A 14,331-nucleotide genomic window follows, 5' to 3' on the forward strand; every position below is an offset into this window, starting at 1 on the left:
CCGCGGGCCGGGGTGACCGCCAGAGCTGGAGGAAGGAGTTGGAGGAGGGAGCCCGGCCGGCAGGAGGGCAGCATGGGGGCAGCGCCAGTGGCCGCCCCATTAGTATGCGGCCGCGCTCCGCTCGCCATGGCAACCGCTCCCCCCGCGCCGCGCCAGCCGGGCAGCCCCGGGCGCAGCGTGCACCTCTCCTCCCACAGGTGGCGGCGCGCACGGGCACACACGCACGCTCGGCCCAGGCGCCTAGGGGAGCGCCGGGGGGCGCCAGGTGCGTTGGGCCGCCCTGCCCCCATCCAGCCACCTATGGGCGGTCCCCAGGTGCTCCAGAGTGAGCTCCGAGGGAGGGGTGTGCACCTGAGGATGTTCCTCTGCCAGTGCCAGGGTGTGTCCCTCAGTGGGTTCCTCAGTATGCCCGTTGTGCTTCTCTGTCTCTGACTGTCCTTGAGGGTATGTGCCTGTCTGTGCTCAGTTGCCTCCTTATCCCTGAACGTCTCTGGCTCTGAGTGTGATTGCCACGGTGAACTAAGTGTACCTGTGCCTTTGAATGTCTGTATTCTAGTGTGTGATCGTGTCTGTGTGTCTGTATGTGCCTGAAGCTGTGTGTGTGTATCTGTGTGCATGTCGGTTGCTCTGGGTTTTCCTCTGGAGGAGTGCCCCAGGTTATATCCATGTGTGCCTGGATGAGTATTTGTGTGTGTGTCTTTGTATGTGAGCATTTGTCTGTGTGTGTGGATCCGCTGATATCTGCACATGACCCTCCGTGTCTGGCATCCTTGTGTGTTCCTGGGTGTGGCTGTGTGTTGAATTTTGCACCTGTGTATAGGTCCCTCCAAATGTCCTCAGGAATCCATCTCTCCACGTATGTCATTGTGTGTCCCTGTGAGCGCCCCGTGTCTCCTGGAGAGTGGCTGTGTGTCCAAGGGCTGCTGGCTCTTTGCCCTCCTCGGCTTCACTCCCTGCTGCCTGAGTGAGCCGACACCTGCTCCCTGAGCACTGGGCCCCCTCCCCCCACCTGGCAAGGACAGAGAAGGACACAGAGACAGAGGCAGACATGGAGGCAGAGACAGAGACATGGAGGAGATACAGAGCCAAGTAGGCTGGAGAGGTGGCGATCCAGAGTCATGTGATCAGCCTCAAAGCCCAAGACCCAGAAGAGAGAAACAGAGATGCCAAGATCCGGACATTAGAGAGAGGGAGGCTCAGTCACTCCAAGACCCAGAGCACCAAGTCCGGAACTGCTGAAACAGAACAGAGATCAAGGATGTGGCTCCCCAGCCTCCCTTCCTCTCTCCCTCCCTCCCACTCTAGAGTTTCCAGCCCCAGCTGTGCCTCCCCCACATACCCACAGCAGTTTTCCTGGCCCTGGGACTGGAACCCAGCCTCCTCACAGCTGGCCCTGTGTGTATGTGTGTGAGTGCATGTGCCACATCTGTGTGATGTTTTGGGCTGGTGCCTACCTTGCACACAGCCCTCCCCCATCACAACACCCCTTCCTCCCACTGTTGTCCACATGTCACAGGCCTGGATCATGCACACCTTTACACACATGCCAGACAGTCAACCACACTCATTCAAACCCAGAAACATGCCCTGGGCCTCCCTCTCTCAATCACATCCACACACAGGGCCTGAAGACCCAGTATGTACAGCCACACCAGCAAACCTCTCACCGTCCTAAGTTCTGCCAGTCAACCCTCATTCCCTCCTAAGCAACCCCCAAGGGGTTCCAGACCCCTGCCACTCACAGGGGAAGGCACATGACCAAATCTGTCCATTGCATCTGACTGCACACTCAAAGGTGGGGATCTGTCTGCCTTGTTCACTGTTGTCTCCCCAAGTGCCTGGGACAGTGGAAATATCTGAATGAATGTGTTCACTCAGGGTCTCTCAGAGAACCCATAGTAATTTATAGCCACTTGGAATGAAAAACACTAATGAATACCACAGTGTGCAGATACAAGAAGGCATCATATGCACACCTAGGACAGCACCTTAAATATAGGTGTGCAAACATCACAATTGCTAAATTAGAGGTTCTCCACTTTGGCTGCACATTATAACCACCTGAGGAGCTTTTAAAAATCCCAATGCCCAGGCCGGGCGTGGTGGCTCACGCCTGTAATCCTAGCACTCTGGGAGGCCGAGGTGGGCGGATCGTTTGAGCTCAGGAGTTCGAGACCAGCCTGAGCAAGAGCGAGACCCCACCTCTACTAAAAATAGAAAGAAATTATATGGACAGCTAAAAATATATATAGAAAAAATTAGCCGGGCATGGTGGCGCATGCCTGTAGTCCCAGCTACTCGGGAGGCTGAGACAGGAGGATCGCTTGAGTTCAGGAGTTTGAGGTTGCTGTGAGCTAGGCTGACGCCACGGCACTCACTCTAGCCTGGGCAACAGAGTGAGACTCTGTCTCAAAAAAAAAAAAAAAAAAAAAATCCCAATGCCCAGCCCCACCCCAGACCAACAAAATCAGAATCTCTTAGAGTAGGACTCAGGCATCAGTTATTTTGAAGCTCTCCAGGCAATTGCTTTCTGGGGTCTAGAATCCCCGATCTAGATGAATAGATTTGAAAATGTTGACCTGGGAGTTATTACCAGCCATGGGAGTAGAGAGACTCCTGAACCAGAGTGCTTTGTTGGGCTCTGGTGTCACTACTTGCTCACTGAGTGGTCTTTGTAAATTACCTCTCTGCACTTGAGTTTCCTGTCTGTAAAATGGGAATACTAATCGTTAGGATGAAGCCTCGTAGGATTGTTACTGAGACCAAATGAATTAATATATATGTAAAGTATATAGAACAGCTGGTATATATAAGTGCTATTATTTCTTTTCTTTTCTTTTTTTTTTTTTTGAGACAGAATCTCACTCTGTTGCCTGGGCTAGAGTGCCATGGCATTAGTCTAGCTCACAGCAACCTCAAACTTCTGGGCTCAAGCCATCCTCCTGCCTCAGCCTCCCAAGTAGCTGGGACTACAGGCATGTGTCACCATGCCCGGCTAATTTTTTCTATATATATTTTTAGTTGTCCAGCTAATTTCTATTTTTAGTAGAGATGGGGTCTCGCTCTTGCTCAGGTTGGTCTTGGACTCCTGACCTGGAGCGATCCTCCCGCCTCGGCCTCCCAGAGTGCTTTTGCTATTATTTCTATCATTTATAATTTTTTTAAATTGGATAGCTCAACTTTTGGATTTTATAAGCAGATTTTTTTCCCCCTTGAAACTGTTATAAAGCCAGGCATAGTGGCTCACACCTGTAATTCTGGAACTTTGGGACGCTGAGGGGGGAGGATTCCTTGAGCCCAGGTGTTTGAGACCAGCCTGGGCAATAGCAAGACCCCCCCCACACACACACACATACACAAAATAGCCGGGTGTGGTGGCATGTGCCTGTAGTCCCAGCTACTTGGGAGGCTGAGAAAGGAAGATTGCTTGAGCCCAGGAGTTGGAGGCTGCAGTGAGCTATGACGATGCCACTGCACTCTAGCCAGGGTGCAGAGCAGGACCCTGTCTCAAAAAAACAAACAAACAAAAAAACCAAAATAAACAACAAAAACTGTTATGAAAAAGCGAGGGCTTAGAGCCTGGGCCAACCTACTTCGCTACTTCCCATGTAATCTTGGACAAGTCACTCTCTCCATGTCTGTGAACCTGTATTCTCATCTGTAAATGAAATGAGTATCTTTATCTACCTCAAGAATTGTTTTGAAACACTCAGGGAAGTGTTTAATAAATGGTGGCAAAACCGAAGTATCCAGTAGCCACATTGCCTCTGCATTCTGGGACCGGTGTGGCACTGTGGCTGTGGTAGGACCCCAACCTCTGAAAAGAACAGATCCAAATGAGGTGACCCACAACCCGGCCCTATATACCGGGCAGGATCTCTGCTGCCCTTTCTCAGAGGCCCAAGGGCACAGAGAACCTTCCATCCCAAGGGCCCTGGCAGACCTCCTGAGTTTGGTCTCCAAAATACAACTTGGCCCTCCTCACCCCTTACTAAGCAGCAGACCCTAGGCGGAGGCCCCTCCCTGCACCTCTCACGGAGTCCCTTTCTCCTCACCAGGCCTCTCTCCCATCCGTTCCCTGGGTTCCCATTGTCCTCCCTAAACTCTCATTTCCTTCCTGGGTCTCCTTTGCCCACCCCAATCCCTGAGCCCTGGGGCCCACAGCCCTTCACTGCCCTTCCTCCTCCTCCTCTCAGGACCATCTCATGTTGAGCCCCGCTCCCCTCCCCTCACTGAAACCTCCTCCGGGCCTTCAGCCCGCCTTCGGCCTTCCGGGCCCCACCCTGATTCCCTCACAGCCAAGGCACCCAGCCCGCCGCACCTGGACAGCCTGCCCATGTCTCTTCTGCTTCCTCAGCAGCCGCTGAACACACTCATTTTCTCCCTGCAGGCGATTCTTGGGGCTGAGAGGCAGCTTCTCTGGGGTTGGCTGATCCCAGCCTCACCCACTGGTTTCTCTCATGCCATCCAACCCTCCAACCAGCCTCCACCCTGCCCCACAGTGACTTTGCCAAAGCCCTCTCCCATCCCTAAACACACAGGGTCTATTCCGAACAAACTGAACTGTGTGTGGCTTTTACCTCCTGCCACTCTGTCACCTCTGGGCCTTTGCACATGCTCTTTCCTCCTCCGAGAACTCCCTCACTTTCTGCCTAGCACTCTAGCCTGGCCCCCTGATCCTCATGGGGTCCTACTGCTTCCTGCCCCCCGCTTCCAGCTCTGTACTGGATTGTGGGCTTGAGTGTAGTGTTGGTGTCTTCCCCCTCAGCAACAGGAAGAGGAGGATGAAGTCTTCGTTTCAGTCTTGGGGACACAAGGAGGGGGCTTGGTGGGTGGATGAGCCTTTACAGCCAGCACAGAGGCTACAGCTTTAGGGGATTGTGACCTGAGTCCTCCTGCTTCTTCTTCCAGATGGGGTGCCCCGAAGGTGGGGGTGTGTTTCCCCCTCAGACAAAGGGTTCCCCTGACTCTCCTAAGTCCTGGGCCTTGCTGGCTGGGTCAGGGAGGGCAGGCCACGTGGAGTCGTCCCTTGGTGTATCTCCGAGCTTCGCTGAGGATGGACAGGAGAAGCCACACTCAGCAGAGCTTTAATATAAAATGGGTCTCTGGGAACAACTGCTTCCTACAGACCAGGGGGGCCAAAGTGGGCATTATTTGGGTGGGGGCAGCCAAGAGCACCCCAACGTCAGGGAGGGGGAAACAGCTTTGCTCTTCTAGGCCCACCAGCAATAGGCAGAGGATCAGGAGTTTTCTTTTCAAAGTTTGCCCAAGCTGGGAGGAAATACAGACCCAGCACCTGGGGTTCAGAGTAGAAGGAAAGAGAAGGGCAAAGAAACATTGGGGCGACGGGCCTGGTCACACCATGGGTTCTGCATAAGCAGATGTGAGTGTGCTGGAGTAAAAGGGGGGGCCTGGAGGCAGAGCAGACCCAGGACCCAGGGCGAATGGGAGACACGCAAACAGGGGGCACTCCAGTCCTAGCGGAAAGTTGGGGGGGGTCCTGCAAGGGTTCTGGAATGAGCGTTGCAAAGAGAGATGTCCCTGAACCGGGGTAGAACTGCGGGGCCCAAAGGCCAGGGAGACATAGGACAAAAGCAGGAGACCCAAGACTGGTGTATAATGGAGCTTCCTCGGGGACGGGAAACTCAGGATTTGGGGATACAAAAAGGGGTCAGAGAAAGGGAGACCTGGAACTTGGGATAGAATTGGGGGGGCGGTGCGGTCTCGGAGTCAGAGGAGACCCAGGATCTAGGGCAAAGTGAAGGTCCAAGAGGCAGAATTCCAGGACCTGGGACAGAATGCAGGGACCAAGGGCCTGGAAGTCCTCGGGAGCAGGGTGGGGAGCTCAGCAGAGGCAGGGGAGGCCCAGGGCCCGGGACGGAGTGGGGGTGTGTGTCCCGGATCTCAGGCAGGAGGGAGAACTCAGTGGCAGGGAACACATGTATGTATTTCAACTCCTTTGAGGGACCAGTGGCTGGTGACAAAACCCAGCCCTGTCCCTTCCATTCCATCCACCCTCACTCACCCCCCTTTCACAAGACACGAGGTTGGTTTTTTTTTTTTTTTTTTTGCTTTTTTTCATTTCTTTTTAATACAAACTTGGATCTTTGGGTGTGTCCTGCCAACAGAAAACAACAACAACAACAACAGAAGAGAAAACCCAAAAGAGTGAAAAATAAGAAAGAAAGAAAAAAAAAAAAGCTCCCGCAAGAGGTTCTTCTCCCTCCCCCCCACCATGCGAATTTGCACACCACGGGACCACAGCAGGTTTACAGAATGCAATATACAATCCACGATTTATAATAAAACAGTATATACAATAAATAGGATATTGTTCATTTTTGTCAAACGACCTGTAGATAAATTTCTCAGTGCATACTTGCAGGGGCTCTGGACACCTCGGGGCCCCGCTCGCAACCTCTTGCACACGCTCTCGCTCTCTCGCTCTCTCTCTCTTTTTTTTGTCTTTTTCTAAAACTGTGTTTTGTTTTTAAGTTTTGTACATTTTTAAAAAGTATTTACAATTGCTGGTTTTGTGCAGAAAGGGCTCACCTTCGGCTTCTGCGTGGAGGAGATGGGCAAGAAGGGGTGGGGGGGAGATGGGGCTGTGGGGGGTGCAGGGGGGCAGGGTGGGAGGCAGAGGGGCAGGCGCTCCTGCCAGAGGACGATGTGGACGCAGGGAGGGGTCTTGGCGTTGGTTTTCTGAAAGCTGCAAAGAAACACAAGAGAAGAGGCAGGGGTCAGCCGCAGGAACACACTCTGAGCTCTAAGATTGGGGGGCCAGGAGGGAGACCCCCACCTAATTCCCGCCAGGATTCTGCATTATTCCTTCTCCCAGAAAACTTGGCCCTCTCTTAGCTCAGTTTCCCAATCTGTCAGACAGGCATGTTCAAGCCCCACACCAAGAAGTGGAGGCGGCGCTGGGTGAGGAGTCAGGCACAGCTGAGTTCAAAAACCAGCACCATCACTTAATAGCTCTATGACCTTGGGAAGTCATTGAACTTCTGGGAGCCTCAGTTTACTCATCTGTACAAAGGGGATAACAGAACTATCCCACAGGTTGTTGGGAGGATTCAGTGGTTTAAGGTAGATGAAGCCTGATCCATAAATGCATAATAAATGATATTTTTCTGGGGCCAGTTGGGCTCTCCAAACCTGTTTCCTCATGCATAATGAGTTTAGTAGCTCCTCCAACCTAGGCTGTTCTGAGGGATGGTACAATGAGGAAGACAGGGCCACAGCACAGGTGTGAACCACTACTTTCATTTCTTCTAAAGTCCAGCCCTCTTCCCAGCCCCCACCAATGCCATTCTGTTCTTCAGAGAGGTGAGGTGATGAGGAAGTCTGTCTGACACAGAGCCATTTGTGTTTGGCTGAACCGTGCCTTCCTGAAGCTCAGAGACTCTCAAGTCCCCAGTCCCTACGATCCCCAGACACTGGAGACTGGAAGTACCTCCTTTTCCTAGACAGGAAAGGAGGGGCGCCGTGGACCTGACTTCCCTGTTCAGACCCCCAGCTTGGCTAGACCACCTGGCTTCCCAGCTCTGCTGGAGTGAACAAGAAAGTATCCAGAGGACAGGGCTGGGCTTGGTCACTCCCAAGACCTCCAGCCATTAGCCTAGTCCTTTTGGAGTTCTGTCCTCCTCTCCGAGCCCTGAGATGCACATCCCCCACACTGTGTGACCATGTCCACCAGAATTAAGGGGTAGCAGTGGGTGTGCTAAAACCGCCTCCTAAGACTCCTCGGCAAGCCTATCCATCCTCCCCCACAGCGACATGAACCAGGCGGCGACAGAAAGCCTCTCCTCCCTTGTACTTTCTTGGCTTCCCTTTCCAACAGGACCACATTTAAATTCTGCTCAGCCTTGGCTGCTGTCTGCTGGGCAGTCAGCCCCAGGGACGACTTTTGTCCTGAGGCTGGACTTGCCAGGACTGCCCCAAGGGCCAGAGGAACCAGGTGGGCTCCCGCAGAGGCAGGGGCAGCACCCCACCTGGGTGTATTGGACCAGGTGGCAGGCAGAGGCGCGAGAGGCAGGGTAAGAGCTGCATCTTTGTTAAGCTGTCAGGTCTCCTGCAGTTGCGGAGAGGATGGAACATTAGCCGTAGGGGTAAGCGGTGTGCCCGGGAGGGCGACAGCTGTATTGCAACTGGGGCGATAGGGAGAAAGCAGCTTTTGGGACAGGGGTGCTGCTGGGGTGGATGTCGGCTCTCCACAGCTAGGTGGTAAACAGTTCAGCTGCAGAGATGAGAGGGGCGTCCATTAGGGGGCAGGACCATGGTATCTGGGGTGACTGGTTGAGCCGGAGGGCTGGGGGCACCTATCCAGAGGACAGCTTTACTGTGATTGAAGAACAGTTGCCAAGCTAAAGAACCTCTGCTGGGGTGAAAGTGTTGGGGAGATTTAAGATGGGCAGCTCCAAACCACTTGGCGAGCTGATGGCGCTGAACCCCAGCCTTCCCTGCTCCCTCCAAGGGCTACGGGGCAGGCTGGGAGCCTCTGCACAAATCCCTGCTGCCGCCCACCCCCTCCCGGCCCTTCGCCACTGCCAGTGACCCTCTCCAAGCCAGGTCTCCATGGTGATCTCAGCCCAGCAGGCTACTCCTGCCAGAACCATTCCCGCGGTGCCTGCGGCCAGGCAGCAGGAGGCTTTCTCACCCTCTGCTAAGCCGCCCATCGCCTCTCACCTTCCTCCCCCCACCGCCCTCCCCAGCTCTCAGGACGTGGCCAGCCACAGACTTTGGCAGAATCTGGGGGATGGTAGGGAGTGGGGGAGGGGGAATCAAAGCCCAGGGGTTCTTGGGGAGGGGATGAGAAGGGAGAACGCTGTGGCTGTGTATAACCCTGACCTCACTAGGTTCAACAAAACAGACACCAAGACAGATCAGGTCCCTGCCCTTGAGAGGCTCACAGAGCAGAGGGGGAAGCAAAGCAGACCCCAAACCAGGCAATTACGACGCAAAGGGATGGGGGCTGTGTGAAGGGAAGTCCTGGGGGCACCTAACCCGGTCTTGGCAGGACGGACCGTGGCTCTTCAACTCAGTCCTGAGCACAGCGCCCGGCACATGCTGGGGTCAAGAACATGCGCTGACTGAATGACAGAGCGACGGCTGATCTAAGTCCGGTCCAGCTCAGGTCTTGCACGCCTCCAGCACGCCTCCTAAGACTGCCCTGTTACCATAGCTACGGTGCCCTGGCCATTCCCTACCCTGCTCTTCCAGGGCAGAGACCTGTAGGTGGTACCTCTGCTCTCCAGTGCCAGCATGCACCTGGCCCCCAGGACACCAACCACCGTTCCTAAGACTTCACCTTCAGTGCCTCCGTGATGAACAACTGCACCGCCACATTGCACTGAGTCCTCACGCTCCAGCAGTTTTACCATCTGAGGTGCCAGGGCATTAAGTGGTCCCTGCCTGTCAGTGGGGGCTGGCACCGGCAGCACTGAGGGACAGCCGAGCAGAGAGTCAAAGTGCTGCAGATCATATATAAATCAGGTTGTCCAGAGAGCTGCTCTCCCCCGAAAAGGAGCACACACATTTGTGTGTCTAAGCAACCAGCAAACGTGTATTCACACCCACTAATTGCCAGGGCACGAGTGAAGGTCTAACCTCCACTCTCCAGTCTCTGCCCTCCAGAGGAGGGTCTCAATGTCAGACAAGGCAGTAGAGCAGAAGGCAAAGAGAGAACAGAAGAATTTGAGAGACAGATTTGCTGTGTGACCTAGAGCAAGTCTCTTCCCTCTCTGGGCTTCAGTTCCTATTCTATAAAATAGGGGGGCCGAACAGGTGATGGGAGAGATCTTTGGGCACTGAGATGGTCCCCCAGATGGTGCCCCAAAGACAAGGGGCCAGTGGCAAATCACGGCTGCCCAAAGGCTGATCCATCCTTCAAACATTTTCAGGCAGTCAGGTCTGTGAGCCACCGGGATGTGGACAGGATACTGCTTTCTGGGCACTCACACCGCATCTGATATGCAGAAATCTGGTCAGGTAGGGGGGACCTGGAGTTTACTGAAGTATCAGTGAGGCTCCCAGTTGGGGCTGGAGGGTTTGTGTGGTGTGGATGTGTGTAGCTCTCCTCCTACCCCAGAGACGTTTTTAAAAATCTGAGTCCACTACTGACCAGAGGCATCCCTTAAACTCTAGCCCTGCTAGCCACTCCCTCCCCAGGGCGCTTCCCCTGCCTCCCCACTGCTGGGCAGGACCAACAGGGTTCACATCCATGGTCACCCACCAGCCTCGTGGGGCCTCACATTCCTTGCCTGTCTGGGGAGGAGGTTAGATTAGATCCACCGTCTCTGTCTCACACACACGGTCTCCACCCTCGGGCTGGAGACCATGGAGCTATGGTAGGCGATCCCCAAGCATGCTTCTTGGCTCCACCTTTCTGTGTGTCAATGACTGGGCTGCTGAGTCCTCAGGTGAGTCCCTGTCCCTCTCTGTAAACTGGGAGGTGCTGTCCTTGGAGAGCTTCAGAAGCCCAGTTAGCCCTGAGAATTCGAATTGGTTTATTTACACACCCCGTTCCTGTCCCACTTTTAGGAGCATTTCCTGATGACAGTGGGTGAAACTGTCCCACACCCCACAGCGCTTAACTTTTCTTCTTACAACTGTCCCTCTCTTCTACATGCTTTTCTTCTACTCAAAGTTAAAAAAAAAAAAAAAGACCTGAACTGTCCAGGGCAGGATGAGGCACTGGGGTGGGGAGGGGAGGATGGTGCACAGAGATGAGTAACCGGCCTAAAGGGGTTGATGGCGTGGTGAGGACATTCCCGGGAAGGGCTGTCATGGATGCACACAGGGCTAAGATTAACTGGGTCTGGGAAGGATCCTGGAACGCTTCTTGGAGGAGGTGATGTCTGAGTGAAAGACAGAACTGACAGGTGGGAGGCAATGGTGGGTAGGAAAGGGCCATCCAGGCCTGGGAACAGCAAAAGCACAGGTCTCATTCAGGAGACAGCCCCCCTGAAAGCTCCCTCCTGAACTGACACCTTCTGGGGGCTGGTAAGAGAGGTTGGGTTTGAAAAAGGCAGGGAGCCAGGACAGAAGCCTGGAATACCTTGAATACCATGCTAGGGAGGTGGGCCTTTAGTTTGCAGGCAAGGAGGCTGGAGAGGGAAGGATGCAATCAAAAGGCGTTAGGCAATGGAGTCACAGGAGCAGATGTGTTTTAATCAATTCCTCCAATAAATATTTTAGGGGCTCCAGATACCATGCATCTAAAAATGTGGAAAAGCAAGCACTTTGGCAGCCACAATGGGGAGAATGGACTCTCGTGGGCGTTGCGCCAGAGACCCAGGTGGCTGGGCTGGGGCCACGGCCTCTGAAGTCTCAAATTTGTCAAGACCTATTTCCACCTCCAGGAAGGTCCTGCTGCCTGCCCTGCTCACAGGGTGCAAGAGAGTGGTCCCTGATCATTCTCAAGGGAGCGTTCCCGTCCATTCTCTAGAGAGTGAAGCCCACGCGGAGGTTTCGAACCAACACTGCATATAGGCTGCAAGCCCCAAGAGGGCAGGGCACTGCCTGCCTGGTTTAGTGGTACCCTTGGCATTGGATGTAATGCCTGGCCTGAGCAGATCCCTGTTCATGTGTGTTGAACACAGAATTAACCTACTTTCTGTGACCTCTGGCACAAATACAGGGCACTGTGGCGGCAAAGGTTATGCTGACAAAGACAGCAAATATGCCAGGGGGAAAATCACAACATACTGGTCATAATAAAATGTCTTTCAGATTATTTGCAGTGGGGGAGAGGATTGGCATGGATAACTGCGTGGACAGAGTTCCTCGCTGACACAGGTCATTCTTGAGTCTGTGTCCTGTTGTCCACTGGGCTTCTGGTCCCTTGGGATGGGGCATATGACTTATCTTGTCTCTGGCAAAGAACCAGGTGGTATTTCAGTCTCTTTCGAAGGCCCCAAACCTGCAGTAGAATACACGAGCCTACCTAGCAGCGAAGCAGGGGAGGGAGGGCTGGCTATGTGGTCCTGAGCAAAGGCACGTGAGGCGAGGGTCGGAGGTGTGTGACTCACGTGACTCACGCAGACTGGGTCAGAGGCCCCGGAATTCAGTCGGTGGGAAGGTATTTATCCACCCATCACCAGCCACTGATTACGTGCTTACTGTGTGCCAGGGACTGGGCTGAAGGCTTCACGCATAATCTCATTTAATTCTCACAAGCGATGCAGAGAGGTGATGTGACTCACCAGGTGACATGACTCAGCAGGGCACCTAGCTGGTAAGGGATGGAACCAGGTTGTGCATGGAGGCCTGTGTGCATCCACAGGCAGGCTCCTCGCCAGTTCTGGGGCCCTGCTCCGGGACGTGGGGAGATGGGAGAGGAGGAGTGTGAGGGCATGTTCACGGGGAGATTACATTTACAGGAAATGAGGGCTCAGAACAAGAAGGCCCGGCGTGAACGTGGCTGTAGGAGACACAAGAGGTAGGGAGGACGGCCTCAGAGAGTGGGGAAGAGCATGCACCCAGAAGAGGCAGGGCGGGACTGGCTGAGCCCTGATGTGAAACCTCTTGCTCAGAGCCAAAGGCAAGATCAAGTGACCTCTTGAGGTTTCAAGACACGAAGAGACAAAGCCCAGAGCAGCTGGGGCCAGGCCCAGGCCTGGGCATGCCTGCTGACCCCGGCTGGATGGTGGCCTTGGAAATTGCTTCCTGCTCTGGTCAGGCCCCAGCTGGTGTAACCTTGGAGGACCTGTGACATTTCTCTTGGCCTCAGGTCAGGCCTGAGAGGAGTAGGGAGGGGAGAGGGACTGGAGATTCCTGAACACCTTGGAGGACTCTGCCCCCCTCCCACCCCTGTCCCCAAGGATCTGGTAGGACTGATCTTTAGCCCATGGGCCCAATGTGGAGCCAGTCTGTCTGGCTCTACTTTCCAGCTAGAGGACCAGAGGAGGTGTCTGCCTGGGACCAAGGCCCCCGCTTTCTTGATCTGTTCTCTTCCCTGTCCTGTCAGCCACAACTCTCAAACTAGTCGGGTCCCAACCTCCCCACTCTGTCTCCTCTGAGCTTTCATCTAATTCACATGGGGATGTGACCTGCCTTTGTCCACAGCTCCCTCTGCCTGGAATGTCCATCCCCCCGTCTCTGTGTGTCCAAGTCTTGCCTATTCTTCAAGGTCAAGCTCAAGTGCAGCTTCTTCCACAGAACCTCAAAAGCCATTTAAAATGTCAGTCTCAGAAAGAGTTGTAGGGATTGTCATTTTGCAGCTGTGGAATCAGGAGTGTGGCGTGGACGGAGGCAGCCGTTGTGGCAGAGCACCCAGGCTTCGGAGGGGACCAATCCTGGCCCCACTATTTACTACCTACAGATGCCCTGGGCAAGGTTCATAGCTGTATCCATTTCCCCAACTCTCTGATGCGGGTGGGGGGCACCTTGCAGGCTGCTGTGAAGGGTCGGTGAGACAGTGTCACACAAAGGGCCCAGCACAGATATGTGTCCCTTTTCTCACCAAGGGGGCAGAGGGACGACATCTGACCACAACACCCAGCTGCCTGGTGCACAATCTTTGTTTCTGTGCATTTGCCACTTTCTACCAGGTGTTTTCAGGTTCTTTGTGTATTTGTTTTAGCTTCCTGCAGTGGATGCTGACCTTGAGGACAAGCACCATGCCTGCTTTGTCTCCCCAGTGCCTGGCATTGGATGGGCATGGAGGATTCGAGATGGGAGGCTGAGCTGAATTACCATTTCTGCGGTGCCCAGCATCAAATCTGCTCACTGCCTGTTGGTGAACGAGTGCGTCACTGTCCTCTCTATTCAAGTCCTCTGTTGACAATGTGACTCCCTCTATTAACTCTCCTTCCTTGCTACTCTCCTTCCCTACATCCCCAACTTGTTCTCACCCCCACAATGATTTTGATCATTCCCTGGCACCGGGGGGTTGCCCTAGACGAGGAAGCTGGAGTGCCATCTTAGAGAGGAGAGGAGGTCTGGCCCACCACCATTGCTTGTCTGGAAGGCTGCAGCTGGTCTCCTCACTTCAGTGCTTGCCCTGCTCACGGTGACCCATGGCATTCCAGCCAAGAACCCTTCAGTGATTCCCGGTTTGTCCGGGACAAAGTTCAAACTCCTTCCAACGCCTGCATGATCTAGCCCTGCCTGCCTTGCTCTTCGCTTAGCTGTCCTGCCCTCCTATCGGTTCCTCAGAGCTCAGCCCTTTCCTGCCTTGAGGCTTTATACACTGCTGCTCCCTCTGCCCAGAATGCTCTTCCCACCCCCTGCCTAGCTCTCTAGCCCCCTCATCCCTCAGGCACCAGCCTCAGGGGCAGGTCAGCCTGCTGCAGACTCTCCCTGGCTCCTGGCTCTTTTCTCATGGCTGTA

General features: G+C 54.3%; 1 protein-coding gene across 2 annotated transcripts in view; it reads right to left on the minus strand.

The window, feature by feature from the left end:
* Positions 1 to 6,051: 6,051 nt before the first annotated feature.
* Positions 6,052 to 14,331, minus strand: part of AHDC1 (AT-hook DNA binding motif containing 1) — a 64,025-nt gene continuing 55,745 nt past the window's right edge. Inside the window, exon 9 of one of the 2 annotated variants that reach the window (XM_069479642.1) lies at positions 6,052 to 6,709. The gene's annotated coding sequence lies outside the window, so the exon portion shown is untranslated. The remainder of the gene's footprint in view (positions 6,710 to 14,331) is intronic. The other variant, XM_069479643.1, reaches the window with a different exon arrangement.

This window comes from Eulemur rufifrons, chromosome 8 (genome assembly GCF_041146395.1).
Source record: "Eulemur rufifrons isolate Redbay chromosome 8, OSU_ERuf_1, whole genome shotgun sequence".
Lineage (NCBI taxonomy): Eukaryota > Metazoa > Chordata > Mammalia > Primates > Lemuridae > Eulemur > Eulemur rufifrons.